This window comes from Toxorhynchites rutilus, chromosome 1, assembly GCF_029784135.1.
Source record: "Toxorhynchites rutilus septentrionalis strain SRP chromosome 1, ASM2978413v1, whole genome shotgun sequence".
NCBI classification, from domain to species: domain Eukaryota; kingdom Metazoa; phylum Arthropoda; class Insecta; order Diptera; family Culicidae; genus Toxorhynchites; species Toxorhynchites rutilus.
Window position 1 is genome coordinate 176,169,452 of NC_073744.1, and position 22,980 is coordinate 176,192,431.

The 22,980-nt window shown below is 38.9% G+C and overlaps 1 long non-coding RNA gene across 1 annotated transcript in view; it reads right to left on the reverse strand.

Annotated features, from left to right (window-relative positions):
- Positions 1 to 22,980, reverse strand: part of LOC129763005 (uncharacterized) — a 143,658-nt gene that overhangs the window by 17,305 nt on the left and 103,373 nt on the right. The gene's annotated exons all lie outside the window — the stretch shown is intronic.

Below are 22,980 nucleotides of genomic sequence, written 5' to 3' on the forward strand. Positions count from 1 at the left end.
CTGGGAAAATCGGCATTGCAAATAAATTCAAACTGCGAGTACTTTCGAACTCGCTTGCCTTTGTGCAGACTAGAATATGTTTCCTTAACATAGTCTTCTAAATTTAGGAACCTGGGAAAATCTTGCAGAGATTAGAGGCGAATGAACTTTCAAGTTTAAAGGCTCTATAATATAAAAAGTATAAGTTGAAGTTGTTGCTTCAGGCAAGCCGGGGGTACTTTTGGACTGAGCGCCTGAAGTTCATCAAATCAAGCAAATTCGCGGCTCGAGAAGTACGTACACTTGAGAGATGCAAACTTGAGATGGAAATGTAAAATAAAATAATCGTTTGATAATTCTTCCGTTCACATATTTTGTCCTAGGCATTGTGAGTGAGCTCAATATACCCCTCAATAAGAGTAGCTCATTTAGGAAGCAATGGTGTGCATTTATTATTGATACTGGCAACACGTCAACGTGGCGAGAAGCTCTGGAACATCGTTGCATAGTCCTCTTTCGATTACGGACCGACCTCGAGGTAAGACGTGTGGACTTACGCAATGAATAAGTGCTCTGATGCGCCGGGTGATTCCTGTCTGGATTAAGGGCCTCACATGCATCATAGCAGAACTTTCCTTAAATTTTATTTTTAACGGAGAACATAATCTATCCCAATGCATGAATTGACATGGCAAAATGAATTACATGGCATTTATTCAATCTCTTTACTCACAAAGCAAATATGTTGAATTCGATTGAAACCGGAAATTGTTTCATTCAATCAAAATTTAATCAATACAAACAAATGATTGCTAAGCTATGCTAGTCCCACGTCAACTTTGCGGTTGTATCATAAATATAACCCATCCATTTTTTTGACGTAGGACTACGTCTAACCGGAAGATATAGGGGGTGAAATGGAAATATAGGCACTGAACAAGTAGGAAAAAATGCAAGATTTGGAACGCTTATAACTCGAGCATTTCTCAATAGATCGCAAAGGTTTTTGCATCAATTGATAGGAAATATATCTACGCATCTATCATAACGAATAACATTTCATTTTTCTTGAGATAAATAATGGAATAATTGTGAATTATCAACCATTGTCAAAATGCACTATGTGCCCATTTTTGATTGGTCCATTTTGTGCTCCTCAAATCGTACCGACCAAAACGGGCAACCAGAGCAGCAGCGAAATATAATGAAGCACGATTGGAAAGGAAAAAGAAAAAAATGAACGAAAAATTGGTCGCAGTCTCACACATGCGTAATTCTCGAGCCAGCCAGTCAGCTTAAAAATCCCCGCTCCGCTGCCGTAACGATCATTCTCATTCAAACCGTACACCACATCGGTTCTCATCACAACACATCAACAAACCAACCCAAGCAGCCATGTCTGGACATGGTAAAGGAGGAAAAGTGAAGGGAAAGGCACAATCCCGCTCGAACCGTGTTGATCTGGAGTTCCCCGCAAGGGTAGCTAGGCCGAGCGCGTTAGTACCAGTGCACCAGTCCACCTAGCCGTCGTTATATAGTTTCGGCCGCCGAAGTGATCCAGTTAGCTGGCAAAGCTGCTTGCGACGATAAGAAAACCCGCATTCGGAACAGAACACATTCGGTTCGGTGGACATCAAGACAACAGGCAGTTGAAGCGAGTAGCGAGTGCCAAACGCAATCGCAAAACGGCAGCTGGTAGCAGAAGAAAAAAGTTTGTTCTTTATACAATCTGCTTTGGTGGCAAATCCAGAACAAGGCGGCATCAAGGGCGTTCGAAATGGTTTTTTTCAAAACCACGAGTACTAAGTTTTCTAAATTGGAACCATTCCATAAAACAAGGCGCTTTTCAGGGCCATTAAGCCTTCCAAAAAAGAGTTTAGGAAATACAGTTCAATGCTTTCTAAAACATTATGCAAAATAATAATAAAACACAAATTGATTTTTTCATCATTTGTTTGCCAGGATCTGATGAGTATGTGAATTTGGCAGTTGTTCTGAGCTTATTGATAGTTGGGGACTTTCCTGATTATTCAATTTTCACCCATTCTTAAATTGTTTCCAGATTGAAAGTACAGTAATTTACAATTAGTTCGACATTTAGCTAATTGGACGGACATGTAATGCGACTTATTTAGTTGGACATTTTTGTAAACATAGAGATCCAAATTATGACCCCACATTGAAAATCGACACTGTACCACTGTCATCGCAAATGTTCAATTACAGGTTAAAATCGCCTCCAATGCGATACTGAGTGGCGCTTCGGCACGTCGCATTGAATGTAATTTACTGTACAACATGTCACAAAGCTGGATGGGAAGAAATTTTCCAACTGTGAAAGCTGTGGCGAGTGGCAACAAATCGCTAAACAGGGAGGTTTAGCCGAACAAGATGGGGATATCGAGTGATAACAAAACAATAAACTCTTTAGATTGAAGATAATTTTGTGATTCTGAAAAGGACCCTTTTTAGCCTGCATGTGAATCCAACGAGCGAACAAATCGTAATGAATGTATTTTTTTGCCATCGCTCCCTTTTAACGGTCATTCGTTCGTCTCGTTGGACTCGCCCCTTTGGCTGAGTCTGCCGATTTGTCTCTATCCTGTGAGTGTGTACCGCTCGAGTATAAAACACGCTGACCCCAAAAAAAACAGGAAGTGGGTTATATCTGGTATAACCGCAAGGGTGACGTAGGACTATCGTTGATTTAGAGATCATTTGTTTGAAGTTGAATCTAAATCCATTCTGAATGAATGAATAAATGAATATTTGGGGGACTTCGAAAAAGAGAGCGTTACGTTGGAGGCACAAGGTTTTATGCATCCAATATAGGATACGAAACCTTGTTCTGAAGAATAATCTTCAGAAGCTAACCTGCTAACTGTACTTGATTGACAAATCACAAACCCAAATGTATTATATGGATATTTTATGGATAGAAAACATTAAAATAAACTCTTTCGCTTGAATGTCATTTTTAATTCCAAGGGGAACTGGCAGATTATTTTCCAGCAACGATTAGATATTTCCACATTTTCCTCGATACTGGAAGCCAACCAGTGGTTAATACTAACTCGATAACCATCTGTTAATAGTACTTGATGAAAATTTTTGGTCACAGTGTTACATGGATAGAAAACATTCAAATAAACTCTTTCACATGAATGTATTTTTAAATTCCCAGAGGAACTGGCAGATTATTTTCCAGCAATGATTAGATCTTTCCGGAACTTTCTAGATGCTGAATGGCATCCTGCGCGTGTATGTGTCGATCCTTCGCCGTCCACCTCCTCCAGCACGTTAGGCAACGATGTTGTCTTGTCGATGTCCTCTCGAAAAATGAATGTGTCTCACCACCAGAATATCGCTTAAGTATGCTTTTTGTGTGTGATTGAATCGAGAGAAGGTGTGGTTTACGATGGCAATTTGGAAGGCAAACTAGAGGGGAATGAACTCTCTGAGCTCGGAACTTTCGGCGACTGAGCAATAATCGATTGCGGGCGCATACAATATTGGATACGGAAATATCCTACTGATGGGGAAGAATAATCTTCTGAAGCTATCCTGTTAATTGCGATTGATTGAAAAACCACAAAACCAAATGTATTTGGTCACAGTGTTACATGGAAAGAAAACATTCAAATAAACTCTTTAACATGAATATATTTTGAAAATTCCCAAAGGAACTGGCAGATTATTTTCAGTAACGATTAGATATTTTCACATTTTCCTCGATACTGGAAGCCCACCAGTGGTTAATGCCAACTCGATAACCACCTGTTAATAGCACTTGATTGAAACATATTTGGTCACAGTGTTACATGGATAGAAAACATTCAATTAAACTCTTTCACATGAATATATTTTGAAAATTCCCAGAGGAACTGGCAGATTATTTTCAGTAACGATTAGTTATTTCCACATTTTCCTCGATACTGGAAGCCCACCAGTGGTTAATGCCAACTCGATAACCACCTGTTAATAGCACTTGATTGAAACATATTTGGTCACAGTGTTACATGGATAGAAAACATTCAATCAAACTCTTTCACATGAATATATTTTGAAAATTCCCAAAGGAACTGGCAGATTATTTTCAGTAACGATTAGATATTTCCACATTTTCCTCGATACTGGAAGCCCACCAGTGATTAATGCCAACTCGATAACCACCTGTTAATAGCACTTGATTGAAATATATTTGGTCACAGTGTTAAATGGATAGAAAACATTCAATTAAACTCTTTCACATGAATATATTTTGAAAATTCCCAAAGGAACTGGCAGATTATTTTCCAGCAATGATTAGATCTTTCCGGAACTTTCTCGATGCTGAATGGCATCCTAACGGAAAGAGTTCTGCGCGTGTATGTGTCGATCCTTCGCCGTCCAACTCCTCCAGCACGTTAGGCAACGATGTTGTCTTGTCGACGTCCTCACGAAAAATGAATGTGTCTCACCACCAGAATATCGCTTAAGTATGCTTTTTGTGTGTGATTGAATCGAGAGAAGGTGTGGTTTACGATGGCAATTTGGAAGGCAAACTAGAGGGGAATGAACTCTCTGAGCTCGGAACTTTCGGCGAATGAGCAATAATCGATTGCGGGCGCATACAATATTGGATACGGAAATATCCTACTGATGGGGAAGAATAATCTTCTGAAGCTATCCTTGTTAATTGCGATTGATTGAAAAACCACAAAACCAAATGTATTTGGTCACAGTGTTACATGGATAGAAAACATTCAATTAAACTCTTTCACATGAATATATTTTGAAAATTCCCAAAGGAACTGGCAGATTATTTTCAGTAACGATTAGATATTTCCACATTTTTCTCGATACTGGAAGCCCACCAGTGGTTAATGCCAACTCGATAACCACCTGTTAATAGCACTTGATTGAAACATATTTGGTCACAGTGTTACATGGATAGAAAACATTCAATTAAACTCTTTCACATGAATATATTTTGAAAATTCCCAAAGGAACTGGCAGATTATTTTCAGTAACGATTAGTTATTTCCACATTTTCCTCGATACTGGAAGCCCACCAGTGGTTAATGCCAACTCGATAACCACCTGTTAAAAGCACTTGATTGAAACATATTTGGTCACAGTGTTACATGGATAGAAAACATTCAATTAAACTCTTTCACATGAATATATTTTGAAAATTCCCAAAGGAACTGGCAGATTATTTTCAGTAACGATTAGTTATTTCCACATTTTCCTCGATACTGGAAGCCCACCAGTGGTTAATGCCAACTCGTTAACCACCTGTTAATAGCACTTGATTGAAACATATTTGGTCACAGTGTTAAATGGATAGAAAACATTCAATTAAACTCTTTCACATGAATATATTTTGAAAATTCCCAAAGGAACTGGCAGATTATTTTCCAGCAATGATTAGATCTTTCCGGAACTTTCTCGATGCTGAATGGCATCCTAACGGAAAGAGTTCTGCGCGTGTATGTGTCGATCCTTCGCCGTCCACCTCCTCCAGCACGTTAGGCAACGATGTTGTCTTGTCGATGTCCTCACGAAAAATGAATGTGTCTCACCACCAGAATATCGCTTAAGTATGCTTTTTGTGTGTGATTGAATCGAGAGAAGGTGTGGTTTACGATGGCAATTTGGAAGGAAAACTAGAGGGGAATGAACTCTCTGAGCTCGGAACTTTCGGCGACTGAGCAATAATCGATTGCGGGCGCATACAATATTGGATACGGAAATATCCTACTGATGGGGAAGAATAATCTTCTGAAGCTATCCTGTTAATTGCGATTGATTGAAAAACCACAAAACCAAATGTATTTGGTCACAGTGTTACATGGATAGAAAACATTCAATTAAACTCTTTCACATGAATATATTTTGAAAATTCCCAAAGGAACTGGCAGATTATTTTCAGTAACGATTAGATATTTCCACATTTTCCTCGATACTGGAAGCCCACCAGTGGTTAATGCCAACTCGATAACCACCTGTTAATAGCACTTGATTGAAACATATTTGGTCACAGTGTAACATGGATAGAAAACATTCAATTAAACTCTTTCACATGAATATATTTTGAAAATTCCCAGAGGAACTGGCAGATTATTTTCAGTAACGATTAGATATTTTCACATTTTCCTCGATACTGGAAGCCCACCAGTGGTTAATGCCAACTCGATAACCACCTGTTAATAGCCGCGCGTGTATGTGTGTGTAGCGATGTCTTCCCAGGGAACCGTTTGTGGCATCACTCTTCTCCTGATAGATTCCCTTCTGGCCTAGGGTGCACAAACAGGCTCTTGGTGACACCGTTCATCCGCGCTTTCATGATAAATAAAGAGCTTCACCGCAACAGCGACAACATGCTCCAATCGCTGTTCAATTAGAACTGAGTGGATTTCCGAGCGCCGCTCGCTTATATACCGATTGATGATTTCAATAGCCTGTTTTGAAAGCAATTTTAAGACTATTGAAACAAGTTTTTGGATCAAAAAGTAACAAGTATATAACGCGTAGACATTTTATCTTTCGAATGAAGTGTTTATCATACCATTTCGTTCAGTTGTTTAGGAGCTATTAACGCTCAAAATCTCGGTCTCCGGCGTAACGCTTTCGTTTTCGAAACATTGATTTTACACCCCGGTATAGAAATGAAAGACGTAGTCCCACGTCAATATCTTATTTTCTTTCAAACCGTACGGCATCGGCATCGTGGACGTAACAAAGGAGGACAAGTTAAGGGAAAGACAAAGTCTCACTCGAACCGTGCAGGTCTCCAGTTCCCTGTTGATCGCATTCACTGATTGCTCCGCAAGGGTAACTAGGCCGAACGGATTGGTGCCGGAGCACCAGTATACCTAACAGCGATTATAGAGTCTCGGCCGTCGGAGTGCTCGAGTTGGCTTGCAAAGCTGCTCACGACAATCAGAAAACCCGCATCAAGAACAGAGCAGCTTCGGTTCGGCGCTCATCAAGGCAACAATTAGTTTCAATGAGTGGCAAAGTGTTTCTCCGGCACGTCGCATTAAATGTAATTTACTGAACAACATGTCACAAGCTGGATGGGAAGAAATTTTCGTACTGTGAAAGCTGTGGCGAGTGGCAAACGCAATAGCTAAACAGGAAGGTTTAACCGAACAAGATGGGAATATCGAGTGATAACAAAAACACAACACCAAAGGTTTTTCTCATAACCATCAACATATTCATAAAGAGTAAACAGTAAACTAATCCATTTTTCAGGTAGATAGGTAGGTATTCACGTAGGAGAAGAAAATAAAACAATACATTTAAAATATATATTTAACAAAAGCTGTCCCCTTTGTATAGTCCTACGTCACTCCGGTTATGTCCCCGACATTACCCACCCGTCTTTTTTACGTGGGACTACGTCTAACCGGAGTATATGGGGGGTAAAATGGAAACCTAAACACAGAACATACAGGAAAAAATGAAAGATTCCGAATGCTTATAACTCGAACATTTCTTGCTGGGTCGGAATGATGTTTGCATCAATTGATAGGGAATGTTTCTACGCTTCTATCGCAATTAATAAACAGTTGTTTTTCATTAGACAAACAATTGAATAACTGTAAAATGTTAAGCGTAATCTAAACGCCCTAACTGCCTCGTTTTGATTGGCCCGATTTACGGATTCCCCAACACAGCCATCAAAACCAAGCAGCCTTGAAGGAATCTGCATTCCAAATACATGAAAGTATGGGGACTTTTGTTCTCACCGAAATGTGTTTCCTAACACAGACTTCAAAACCTAAGTGGTGCGGACTCAATTCGCTTCATTTTCAAGCAAATTCATACATGTTTTCAAGCGATTTCTTGCAATAAATTTTCAGACCACCAGAGATGCCAGATTTACAAATATGTTTGTAAATTTACAGACATATCTGTAAAACACTTTTTATTTTTGTTGCAGACTTTTTGGATATAACAATATTTCACAGGTTTTTGAAAAATAAGAGGCTCTATCATCACATCAAAGATATTTGACTCACCGCATGACATTTTTCCATAGTTTTAATACAGAACATTTATTATATTTAGTTTATATCAATACACATGTCGTTAGACCAGCGATACTCAACCTGCGGCCCGGCAGACTTTCTGGTTGGCCCGTCTGGTGTGTATGAAGTTTGGAACTCATACACTTGAGTACTTTTGCCCTGACATCATTGCAGACGAAATAGAGGATACGATTATTCACAATTAATGAAAAAATGCATTCTCTGCAGGTACGGAAAAATCTTGAACGAAAATTGTCTCTGATAATTATTTTCTGTTCTGGAAAAGATTGTTTTGCTGAAATGCAGGGAGATTTATAGAAAAATAGTTAAGTTAGGGTCAGGACTATGTCTTCTAAGTATTTAAGCAACATCGAATACAAATTTTCATTCTATTTTCAACAACGTACATTTGATTTCGGGTCTGCTTATGACGAAATATGGGTTACTGTTCGATATTGTTACCACAGACATGGTTCATGCCCGTGTGGTGATCTAAAACTTGATGGAAAATATACACTGCATTTTCTTATGAATTTCAACAATGACAAGACCGCAAGCCTTGGTGGATGTCCAATATATCAACGAAGATATGGGTATGTGTATGTATGTATGTGTAGATCGTTGAAACATTTAAACACACTAACAACACATAAGCTATTTTTTATTTTACAGCTAACATATTCACTAGAAATATTTTTTATAGCAGAACAACGTTTGCCGGGTATATATACAGCCATTCCAGATTTTCGTCAAAAGTGGTAATTTTGTTTCTTTTCCCAAAAGATTAGACCCGTAATTGTTATTTTTTCATTAGGGTGCCCATTTCCATTTCAGGGTGGTTCGAAAAATCATTTTTTCCATTTTTTCCCAAAAATGACAAATGAAAATTAATAACTTTTGAATCACTGAACCGATATTGATTATCGACATATAAAATTGAAACTAATGACCTAGCCTTTTATTAAAAAAAAAATATTTTATTTTAGTAATTATTGTTTGTAGTAGTTTTTTTTAATTTTTTTTTATGATTTTGAACTAGAGGGCGCAATATTTTTTTATATTTTTTCTTGAAAGCTGAGGATTTTTTACATAACATATCTCGATATCATAGATGCTATTTTTTCGTTTTTTAGATATGATTTTTCAAAGTTAACCGGTGGTTCGAAAAATCATTTGCCCCCTTTGTCCAAAAATGATTTTCTGCAAAAAATCATAACATTTGATCTACTGAACCGATTTAGATGATCGATATGTTAAATTAAAACCAATAAGCAAAATTTGAAAAAATATCACACTTGCGGAAAGATTGGATTCTAGTCGCATAGGTCTAGTTTAGTCATATAGGAATATTGATATTTTTATAATTATAGCATCTCTGATATCGAGATATGTTAGGTAAATAATCCTCATAATATAAAAAAAATATAGCACCCTCTATCTTCAACCGAGAAAACTATGAAAAACTAACTCAATCAATAATTACAAAAACAAAAATTAAACTTTTTCGCAAAAGTAACATTTTTTCAAAGAAAAATAACTCGTAAGCTTCAATTTGATTTGTCGATGATATGAATCGGTCCAAGTTATGTTATGACTTATGAGTTATGACTTTTTGTAGTGGGAAAAATGGGAAAATTGTTTTTCGAACCATCGATTAGTTTTGAAAAATCATATCTCAAAAACGAAAAAAAATAGTATCTCTGATATCGAGATATTTTATGTATAAATTGTGAGCTTTCAAGAAAAAATATTTAGAAAATATAGCGCCCCCTAGTCCAAAGCCATGAAAACATTAAAAAACGACTACAATCAACCATTACGAAAATAGGATCCATATGCTCTGCAAGTTCAATATTTTTCAATTAGAGCTCATTGGCTTCAATTTGATATGTGGATCATCTAAATCGGTTAAGTGTTTCGAAAGTTATGATTTTTTTGAAAAAAGTCATCTTTGCGAAAAAGTGGAAAAAATTCGATTTTTTGGTGATCCAATGGAAAAAAAAATGGAAATGGGCATCCTAATGAAAAAATAAAAAAATACGGGTCTAATGTTTTGCGATAAAGAACAAAATTACCACTTTTGACGAAAATCTGAGAACCACTACATCCGGTTGGCATGGAATGGCTATATATATATATATATATATATATATATATATATATATATATATATATATATATATATATATATATATATATATATATATATATATATATATATATATATATATATATATATATATATATATATATATATATATATATATATATATCTATATATATATATACAAAATACAATCTTACGTGCATCGTGATATACAAAGTATTAATGAATAAGTGAAAATTAACATTAAAAGACATTTCTATAGATCTGCACACTTTTACAGACTTTTCCACATTTTTAACAGATATTCACATGTTTTTACAGACTTTTTGTAAAAATCATCTGGCATCTCTTCGTTCCACTTTTTATCGAATATTTTCAAATCGCAGTAGTAAACATTCACGTGACTTCGTTTGTTTTTATTTCGTTCGGAAAAACGTTATGCCAAAGAAAGGGGACATTAAAATGCGTTAGTCAGTGAAAGGCCGAGATGCTCTTTCAGAGATGTAATGGTTAATTAAACAATTGACGGAAAAATGTAGTTCGTTCATTTTATAATTTTTATTATTTTTTCCCTTGATAACAATACCCTTTTTATAGCGTTGATTTTCATAAGAAAAATAACACTCCTGTTCGTTGGATCTCTTTTGACATTTCGATTGGATCTTTTTTGACAGCCGTTTTGATTCTGTCCGCACTACCTAGTTCAAAACCAAGCAGCGGTGGAGAAATAGCATTACAAATACATGTAAGGCGGGGACATTTTTGTTCCGACTGAAATGCGTTTCCCTAACACAGACTTCAAATCCATGGAGCGTAGGGAAATCGGCATTGCAAATACATTGCAAATACACAGACTTCAAAACCAAGATGTCTGGGGAAATCGTCTTTGCAAATAAATGACTAGAATATGTTTCCTTAACACGGTCTTCTAAACTTAGGAACCTGATAAAGTCGTGCAGACACTAAAAGCGAATGATCTTTTAAGTTTATAACCTCTATAGTATAAAAAGTAGAAGTTGAAGTTGTTAATTCAAGCAAGCTGTGGATATTTCTGCACCCGCATGTTTTTTTTGCACTCCGAAAAGTGTTTTCCTAACACGAATTACAAAAGCGAGTACGAACACAACGTTTTGGCTCGGCTATTCAAGATTGCATTGAAGGATATGCCTTCATATCTTTTGTTCACTGAATTTCTACGCATATCATTTGATGATTATGCAAAATGTTGATAACCATTTGCTGCGATGAAGCCTATTGATTAAACAATGTGCGGGAAATTCATTACCTTTCACCATGTATTTATGTCATAACACCAAACGATAGCATTTTGTAAACAACCGCCATGGAAGCCGAACGGAGAGATAAAATTGTGCACAGTTTTCTTGAAAATCCATTGTTGTCGGCATCTAAGCTAGCTAAACAGCTTAAAATGCCCAGATATACCGTATGGCGTGTTATCAAGCAGTACAAGGAAACATTGACGACGGCTCGGAAGCCGCATTCGAAGCGTCGGAGTGGAACTGTCGACCGGAAACTGCGTGGGAAAGTCATCAAGGCCGTCAAGAGGAATCCCAATCTTTCAGACCGCGATTTGGCCAATAAGTTCCAGGTCGCTCACAGTACGGTGCGACGAATTCGTCTCCGGGAAGGAATAAGGTCATTCCGAGCCAGCAAACAGCCAAATCGGACGCTGAAGCAGAACAATGTGGCCAGAATCCGTGCTCGAAAGCTGTACGACCAAGTGCTGACCAAGTTCGACGGATGTATTCTGATGGACGATGAGACCTACGTGAAGGCGGACTTTGGGCAAATCCCAGGTCAAAAATTTTATTTGGCGACGGCTCGGGGGGATGTAGCTGCAAAATTTAAGTTCGTATTTGCGGATAAATTCGCCCGCAAATACATGATTTGGCAGGGGATATGCAGTTGTGGACAGAAAACCAAAGTCTTTCTCACTGACAAGACAATGACATCAGAAGTCTACAAAAAAGAGTGCCTACAGAAACGGATTCTGCCGTTTATTCGTGCCCACGACCGTCCAGTAATGTTTTGGCCGGACCTCGCAAGCTGCCATTACAGCAAAACGGTTATGGAATGGTACGCAACGAACGGGGTCAGCGTAATACCGAAGGACCTCAACCCCCCAAACTGCCCCCAGTTCCTGCCGATAGAGAAATACTGGGCAATCACGAAGCGGAGGCCTAAGGCAAAGGGAAAACTTGTTAGGAACATGACTCAAATGAAGAACTGGTGGAATCAAATCGCCAAAACGGTGGACGAAAAGGGTGTGCGCCGCCTAATGTGCCGTATTACGGGAAAAGTACGAGAATTTCTTCGAAACAGCAATGAATAATTTTTTTAATTTTTTTTATGAAAGAGTAAAGAAAATGCTACATTTGTATGAAAAACAAATTATGAATTCGTTAATAAATGACTGAACTACACTCAATTGTTTGTGTTCCAATATTAAATGAAGCAGACTTTATAACCCACCCATTTTTTTTTTATCCAAAATATATATTTTTATTAAGGCTCATATGGCGTCAACCTGACGGGGCCAGGAGTTCAATATTTCGACAATGTTTGCCTTATAACTATGTTAGCAATATGTAACCGATTACTCGCGGTTGGCTCGAGGTTAGTATTACAAGTGTTTTCGTAATTGTGATGTTGCTGTCTCCAATGCTCTGTACCTGTGCCCGACACGGGATACTTCCTTTTGGGATGCAGCTGACCATTAATCAGCAACGCCCCCTAGTCTGTACCCCATATCTAGCGTGGTGCGTCTTCTCGACTCGAGGAATCCAGGATAGAATGGTCACTAGCCGGCGCAAACATCAGCTCGTGTAGAGTTGTCATAACTCATAACACCGCGAAACTTTATTGTCAATAAAATCGAGACTCCATCTAACTCTCCAATTTAACTCTCCTATACTAGCGCAGATCGAAAGCTCGAATTATTTGTTGATTTCTCAGAAAATATCCACACTATGACTTTGCGATTCTCGGTAGCTTCTTCATTGTGTAGCGTCACTTTTTTACTTTTTACTTTTTAAACCCGATCCGAAGAACTTTTTCAATTACGTGAAGTCTAAACTTAAGAGCAATAATGTTCCATCACGTATGCATCGCGACGAGAATGTGGGTAACACTCCGAATGAAATATGTAATCTTTTTGGCAATTTTTTTTCAGGGAGTCCATACCACATTCTCCGAGCAAAACCGTGACCGAAAGTACTTTTCATTTCTACCGGAATTTTCCAGCGAGATATCTGTGAACAGTATCACACATCAGGAAATACATAAAACACTAAAAAATCTGAGCCCATCGAAAGGCCCAGGTCCTGACGGAATTGCACCAGTAATCCTCAAGAACCTGGCTGACGAACTTACGCATCCTCTTCATCTCTTATTTAACACTTTAACGTCCGCACGTTTCGTAAAAAAATATTCACTTGACGCCGGCAGCGCTTGTTCGGATTACTTGTCTTGTCGCCGCCCGTTCTTGAAATCATCATTATAAATTGTTAGGTTTCACTAATCTCGTCGTTAGTTCTCAACCCTGTTAATCTACTTTCTTGAAAATTTGAAAATATACATACGTAAATATTACAAACCTGTCCATATTCCCCCCACTATATGTTCATGCGGGTAATCATCGAAAAAATGTTCCACTTTTCGGTCTGTTTTTATTTTAGTGAAAACATAGAAAAACATTCGGCTGATTGATACGAAAAACAGTATATTGAAATGCAAGAAACTGCATCTAAGTTAGGAGAAACATGAGTTTCGAAAGATATAATTGAAGTTCTTCTTAATATGCCCGTATTTCCCCACCTCCCCTACTTATAAAAACCTAAAACTTGCTGGCTTGTGTATGTTTTTGTTACTTTAACAAAACCCCAACAGAATGCAAACGATACTAAAGTGCTGTCGCCGGCCACTGAAATACTATGCGCACGTAACCACAGTGGTGTCGCCGGCATTCAGCCGCTAGTTTGCGTACATAACCACTGTGGTGTCGCCGGACGTCAAAGTGGTAATATGTCTTTAAAAACTGGAATATTCCCAGACAAATGGAAACAATCTTTCTTAGTGCCTATCTTCAAATCAGGCTCAAAGTCTGACATCCGTAATTACCGTAGCATTGCTATTATCTCTAGCATTCCTAAATTATTTGAATCAATTATTAATGAAAAAATCTTTCAACAAGACATTTTTTTTACATGTAGACAACACGGTTTTTTCAAATGTCGCTCTACATCAACTGACCTATTAGAATTCGTCACTTTTTTACTAAATGCAATGGACAATGGCAAACTCGTAAAAGCCCTCTATACTAAAGTGACCAGATGGTCAAAGGCCTAACGCGGGACACAAAAAACAAAACGTTATGTATATACGTTATGTGAAAATAAGCCATAGTTTAGCGAGTCTCATTTATTCGTGAAACACTTAACATGTGTCCTTGCAATTAAACCTGATCTGTATTATTTCTTTCTAAGTATCGTCATTCAGTTGTGATTTTTCGGTGGTTTAGATTTTGTTTACGCCTGAAAATCACTCGCTCAGTTAGAGCATTAAAGCCTGGCGAGCACGATTGAAATTCAACAATTTTCTTCAAATTACCGAATGGAATTTTCGAAAATTTCAATCCATTTTACATCCAATTTAGTGTTAACGTATGTATTAAAAAAATGAACTGTTTTCGGATGGCGATGAAAAAAAAACTACAAAAAATAATTTAATGGAACGAATTTTCCTCAAATATTACGTTTATTAAGCCTACAACAAAAATATTCAGGGCTGTTGATTCGCAGCAGCAGCACTGTCAAGCAACTTCATGATTTTTTCATACAGGGTGGGCCATTTAAAGTGGAAGCATCTGGCAACCCCATAACTTTTGACAGAGATGTCAGATTAACAAATGTCATACCGCGTTGGAAGCGTCATTTCAGTACAATTTTAACCATGGAACAATACACACCTAAACAACGCGCTGAAATTGTTCAGCTGTACATTCAAAATAACTTCTCAATTGTGTTAACTAAACGTGCGTGGAAAAATAAAAAAACAGGAAGTGGGTTATATCTATGGTATAACCGCAAGGGTGACGTAGGACTATCGTTGATTTAGAGATCATTTGTTTGAAGTTGAATCTGAATTCATTCTGAATGAATGAATATTTGGGGGACTTCGAAAACGAGAGCGTTACGTTGGAGGCACAAGGTTTTATGCATCCAATATTGGATACGGAAATATCCTACTGATGGGGAAGAATAATCTTCAGAAGCTATCCTGTTAATTGCGATTGATTGAAAAATCACAAAACCAAATGTATTTGGTCACAGTGTTACATGGATAGAAAACATTAAAATAAACTTTTTCACATGAATGTAATTTTAAATTCCCAGAGGAACTGGCAGATTATTTTCAGTAACGATTAGATGTTTCCACATTTTCCTCGATACTGGAAGCCCACCAGTGGTTAATGCTAACTCGATAACCATCTGTTAATAGCACCCAGAAGAACTGGCAGATTATTTTCCGGATCTTTCTCGATGCTGAATGGCATCCAAACGGAAAGAATTCCGCGCGTGTGTGTGTGTGTGTGTGTAGCGGCTGCTTCGAGATCTTCCCGGGGAACCGTTTGTGGCATCACTCTCCTCCTGATGGATTCCCTTCTGGCCTAAGGTGCACAAACAGGCTCTTGGTGACACCGTTCATTCGCGCTTTCATGATAAATGAAGAGCTTCATCACAATAGCGACAACATGCTCCAATCGCTGTTCAATTTGAACTGAGTGGATTTCCGAGCGGCGCTCGCTTATATACCGATTGGTGATTTCAATAGCCTGTTTTGAAAGCAATTTTAAGACTATTGATACAAGTTTTTGGATCAGAAAGTAACAAGTATAAAACGCGTAGACATTTTATCTTTCGAATGAAGTGTTTATCATACCATGTCGTTCAGTTGTTTAGGAGCTATTAACGCTTAAAATCTCGGTCTCCGGCGTAACGCTTTCGTTTTCGAAACTTTGATTTTACACCCCGGTATAGAAATGAAAGACGTAGTCCTACGTCAATAAAGTTAAAACATCGCCTGGAGACAACACTATACGTCGATTATATGCCAAATTTATATCGTCTGGTAGTGTTGGTAATGCCAGTCATCTGTCCAGACAACGACCAAGACGTTTCGACGAGAATATTGATGCCGTTCGAGCCAGTGTTGCAGAGACTCCATCGACATCAGGTCGCCATCGTTCGCAAGAGTTAGGCATCTTTTTATTGCCATTTGTTCGTGAAAATGATTTGGACAATTACTGGTTCCAACAGGACGGCGCTACGTGCCATACAGCGGCTGCCACGACCAAATTATTGCGCGAAATGTTCCCCGGAAGATTAATATCGAAAAACGGCGATTATGACTGGCCACCGAGATCACCTGATTTGACGCCTCCTGACTTTTTTTTATGGAGATATTTAAAATCCAAGGTATACACTGGTAAACCAAGGACCCTGGCTGCGCTGAAAGACAATATCCGACAAGAAATTGCTGCCATATCGGCCGAAACATTGGGCAAAGTGATGGAAAATGCCGAAAAAAGGGCACATTTGGCGGTCAAGGCCAGAGGCGGTCATTTACGAGATATCATAATCAAAAAGTAGTTAGAACAAATCTCCTTGGACCAAAATAAATGAATTTCAAAAAAAAAAAAAAATTAAATTCCACTTCTTTACTTTGCTATTGCAAAAACAAATCCTTCCACTTTAAATGGCCCACCCTGTACTATCAGCTTCACCCCACAGCAAAGAAGTTAGACATCCTGAGACACTTTGTGTCCGCCAAACATAGCCGATCTGGTATTTACAACATCCTCTCCCTGTCGCTCCTTAAGCCGGGAGACCGAAACAACCGGCCAAACAGTGAAGGAGAATTTGGCCAATTGGGCATTTTTATGCGGAAGCGTCAGACGAGACCGGCCGTATCTGAGCAGCAGGCAATCACCCAGAAGGAGTAGCTTCAGGTGCTTGAGCTTGAGCTTGAGCTTGAGCTTGAGCTTGAGCTTGGGTATACTGTACAATTCGTAGTTGCTCTCCGTGATTGACCTGAACCAACCAAATTGCACAAAGAACACACAGAATGACGCTTGGGACTAGCAAATCATTCTCGTTGTGCAATTCTCGGTGATTCGAGCTTTGAATGGTCAATAACGACGCCGGCCACGTCCTTACAGTCACCAGGGGAAGGGAAGGAATGTTAGTATGATATTCGCCGCCCGAAGGCCAGAAGGGTCGCCTCTATAGCGTGGTTCCCTAGCGTTTATCATGGAAGGGATAGTTGTTAGTGGGAATAGTTAAGAACAATCAGGATTCACTGTGGTAAGTGATGTGATTATGTAAACGGAAACTATCGACCATTCGACGAAACGAAAATCCAAAAATCTCATGTGACACTGCCACGTAGATTATCTTTATGTATCCTAAAAAGGAAAAGTTGTAAAATTCATTGGATCATCTATATATTCTACTATTCATCGCACGTATTTTGAATTGAAATTCTGGGAAACCTGAGAAGGTAGTTGATGAAACTTCTCTAAAACACGAAAATTTAAAGAACAATACACAAAACAAAACTCAAGCCACTGAATTCCAATAATTGACGCAAAAAATATGAGACGTAAATGACAAATTTAAAACATAATATCCCAATAACAAGTATGTATTTCTCGAGGCAAGTATGAATTTTCGACAATCGAATATATACTTATCATTATTAAAGTGTCTTAGAAATCTTTGGATGCATGTGTACAAAATATTTATATCGTTCAAAGTTCATCCCACTAGCCAACTATAATTCAAACACTGAAAGAAAACAAACACAGCACCACGATAAAAACTTTCCCAAGCTTAGAACCTCGTTAACCCCTTCCCGTATTATTTAATACGTCACACATCAAGTGATTTCACTAGCCTGCTGAGCGTTCTAGCGCCCTATGTTATGCAAGTACCCACGAGTGAGACTCGATGTTGTACGGGAAAGGGTTAATGTACGGCTGGATACAAATCCATGGAGCGTATTTTGTCTGCCATATGGCAACAGAACCCCTGCATTTACATGTATTGTAGTATGTGTATGAGAATGAAAATAATTGAAAACTTAGCTCCAGCACCAAATCATCATGTTGCACTTCCTGCAATTTCTCTTATGGTGGTATTCACTCATATGGTTTCACTACGATACGCACACCATCACGCACCTTGATTAGCACGAAGTAAAACACATATACAGAACCGCACGAACATGCTTCAACCGGTTCGACAAATGATTGCATCAGCGGTCTTCGTCATGAAAAAAAAACTTGAAATTCGGAATCATTTTATGAAATTCCACATGACGACACTACACTATTGCAGGAAAAGACACTTCCTACTTAAATAGTAGATTTCCTGTAAGTGGAACCACACTTTTTCACCGGAGAACGCTATATTTCCACAGCAAAAACGGAGCTACCGAAAACACGTCTGCTCACGACGAATGACCAAGATTCTCCTAGAAGGAGTAGCTTCAGGTGCTGGTGAAAAACTTCTTTCCGGCGAAAGAAGTGAAAAACTTCTTTTCGTGCTCATAATGGAAGACGAGACGTGCTTGATGCTAGAATTCAACAAATGGCCATGGACCGGGTACTTTACGTTTCCCAGGTAAGCGATGACGTCGAATATATCATCCACATCAAGTTCTCGAAGAAGGTCCTTCTCAGACAGACGAGAAGGGAATGTCCAAGCCGCTCTTTTTTCGAGTCATATGGTGAACAGGGAACGAGTACGAAGTGCTTGCCGAAACTTGCGAAGATGATGTGGTCTTTATGCCGAAACGGGGATCAGCTCATTATGCCAAAAGATCACTGGAGAATGGATAATGGATCGGCTGGATATAAACATTGTCGTGTAGACCGCCAACCTTCCCAACATGCCCCAGCTGCGGCCTATAGAAAACTTTTAAGCGGATGGCCAAAATGGAGAGATAGCTGACTGCCAAAGCCACGGAAAGGTAAAAGAACATGTCGACATACATCTTTTCATCAGCCATGATTGAGGTTCCGGCCAACATTTGCTTCATTTGCGATACATCATCAAACCACCCTGCCTCTTTCTGTCCAGCATACACTAGTTCTTCCGGCTTATTGAACACGTGAAGCCCTGACCGAGCTAGAGGACCAAAGATGAACTTTTCGTTTGACTCACGTTGGTCCCTGCGGATTAATAGAGGACTTTTATAAAAATCATTATAAATCTTTATAAAAATCTTAAAAATAAATCTTTATAAAAATCAATTTTCCGATTATATTGCTGTCGTTTCCTGTTGACACTTTCTAAACAAAAAGTCCACTGTCGGTGCGCTGAAACCAGCTCAACGTATTAATCGTTGAATGCATTGGAAGGGCTCTTGAACAGTCTAACAAATAAAAGTTTTATTTTGAGGTTCATCCATTTAAGAAAATCAACATGATCAAATTGTAATATTGAAATACATTGATATCGCGGGACATTTTCGTTTCGCGGGACGTAATCCTACGCGGGACATTTTGTTGAAATGCGGGACGTCTATACGGACTTTAGTAAAGCATTTGATCGAATCGACATCCCATTATTAATCTTCAAACTGGAAAAATATAGGAATAGCACACAGTCTTTTGAAATGGCTTAACTCATATTTAATAGAACGCGAACAAATAGTTCGTTTCAAAAACAACCATTCAAACCCCATTAAAGTCACTTCGGGAGTGCCGCAAGGATCCCATCTTGGCCCTCTTCTTTTCATTTTGTACATTAATGATATTTCCTTTATTATTAAGCGTATAAATGTACTCATATATGCTGACGACATGAAGCTTTTCGCGGAAATTGGAAATGACAGTGAATTTGAAGGTGAAGAACGGCAAAAATGGATGCTCCGTCAGTGAAAAAGATCACAAGCGCGTAGTTAAGCAGTTTAGACGTGATCCGAGAAGTTCGGTCCGGGATGTCGCCAATAAGCTGAATTTGTCAAGTTCATTCGTCCAGCGGACCAAGCAGCGGGAGGGCCTGCGTACATACAAGGTTCAGAAGGCTCCTAACCGCGACGAAAGGCAAAACATGGTGGGAAGACGCGAGCCCGGAAGCTGTACACCGGAATGCTGACGAAGCCGCATTGCCTGGTAATGGACGACGAAACCTACGTCAAAGCGGACTTTCGTCAGCTGCCAGGCCTGTTGTTCTTCTCCGCAGAGGACAAATTCAGCGTTCCGGAGGAGATTCGCAAGCAGAAACTATCCAAGTTTGCCAAAAAGTACATGGTGTGGCAAGCGATCTGCTCTTGCGGAAAGCGGAGCGCCCCCTTCGTGATGACCGGTACGGTAAACGGGCAGGTTTACCTTAAGGAGTGCCTACAGAAGCGCTTACTACCACTATTGAAGCAGCACGAGGGCCCGACCATCTTCTGGCCGGATCTCGCTTCGTGCCACTATTCAAAGGACGTGTTGGAGTGGTACGAAGCCAACGGGGTCACCTTCGTGCCAAAGGAAATGAACCCGCCCAACGCGCCGGAGCTTCGCCCAATAGAGAAATATTGGGCGATTATGAAGCAGGCCTTCCGGAAGAACCCAAAAGTTGTCAAATCGGAGGCGGACTTCAAGAGAAAATGGATTTCTGTTCAAAAAAAACTACAACCTGACGTTGTACAGAACCTTATGGACGGGGTAAAGAGGAAGGTGCGAGCATACGGGCTTGGGCTCGAAGTATGAATAAAAAGAAAATGCCAAAAGTTGTTTAATAGTTTTTATTTTACTGTCTAAAATTTTCAAAAGGATCGGTCTACTGGGCGAATTTCTACAGCGTTTTTACCGTGATGCAATTTGATGTGACACACCCTTTACCAGCTGATATTAAGCTTATTCGCTCCTTACCCAGGTTTCGTCGCGAATGTGTGGCATGGTTTAACGCATGGAATCAGCAATGAAATTATTGTATTTATTCTAACTATAATTGTAAAAGTCTAAAAGCGATATCTAGCAGAAACATTGAATTGAGGCTCAGTTAAACTAATTGTAGCAACTTAAAAGGATTGTCCTTACGCTACAAGTATCAACGAATAAATGAAGATTGCTTTGGCAGAAAAGCACTTATACACAAAAAAAAACTTGACACATAAAAAAAATGGGTGGGTTATATCTTTGATATAACCGCAAGGTTTACGTGGGACTACCTTAGCATAGCAATCATTTGTTTGTATTGATTGAATTTTTGATTGAGTAAAACAATTTCCGAATTTATTTGAATTCAATATCTTTGCTTTTTAAGTGAAGAGATTGAATAAATGCCATGTAATGTCATGCATGCATTGTGATAGATTCTGTTCTTCGTTCCAAGTAAATTGAATGACAGTCATTTTACGTTTGGTTTGATGCCTAGGACAAAATATGTGAACGGAAGAATTTTCAAACGATTATTTTATTTTACATTTCACTCTGAAGGTGCATCTCTCAAGTGTACGTACTTCTTCGAACAGCGGATTTGCATGAATTGATGAACTTCTGGTACTCAGTTTCGATTTTGACATGTACGTCGAACGCATATTGTTTAATCGATAGACGTTATCGCAGCAAATGGTTATCAATATTTTGCCTAATCATCAAATGGTATGCGTGGAAATTCAGTGAGCAGCAAATACGAATTTTGCTTGCATTAAACTGGAAAGTTCATTCACCTCTAATGTCTGCACGATTTTCCCAGGTTCCTAAGTTTAGGAGACAGTTTAAAGGAAACATATTTTAGTCTGCACAAAGATAAGCGAGTACCATAGTACGTATATTGGGTAAACACATTTCAATCGGAACAAAAATACCCCCGACTTGCATGAATTAGCAATGCCAGTTTTCCCACGCTTAATGATTTTGAAGTCTGTGTTAGGGGAACACATTTCAGTTGGAAGAAAAATGCCTCCAACTTACGTTATTTCTGTCTGTGTTAGGGAAATACATTCCGGTCGGAACAAAAATACCCCCGACTTGCATGAATTTGCAATGCCAACTCCCCCAGACACCTTGATTCTGAAGTCTGTGTCGGGGAAACACATTTCAGTCGGAACAAAAATACCCCCGGCTTACATGAACTTGCAATGCCAATTTCCCAACGCTCCATGGATTAGAAGTCTGTGTTAGGGAAACATATTTCAGTCGGAACAAAAATATCCCCGACTTTCATGTATTTGCAATGCCGATTTCCCCAAGGCTGCTTGGTTATGATGGCTGTGTTGGGGAAGCCGTAAATTGGGCCAATCAAAACGAGGCAGTTAGGGCGTTTAGATAACGCTTAACATTTTACAGTTATTCAATTGTTTATCTAATGAAAAATAACATTTTATTAATTGCGATGGATGCGTAGAAATATTCCCTATCAATTGATGCAAACGTCTTTCCGATCCAGTAAGAAATGTTCGAGTTATAAGCATTCGGAATCTTTCATTTTCTCCTGCATGTTCTGTGTTTAGGTTTTCATTTTACCCCCCATATACTCCGGTTAGACGTAGTCCCACGTCAAAACAAAACATTTGCTTACTCACAGCGCTTGCACACACACATATGAAAATCATGCAGTGTATGGTAGTTACCAATACCAATACACCTGGATATAAATTGAGACGTTGTTTGTTTACAATGACACAAAGCAGAAGATCATCAGCTGGTCTTATAGAAGTTGGACAGAGTGTATCTTTTCCACATCTAACGGATGACAAAATGAGTGCTTCAAGGGAACCGTTCATTGAGTGCCATTTGAAATAGATGAAACTGGGCTCCGTTCTCAAGTGTCTAAACACGCGCAGCGCGCG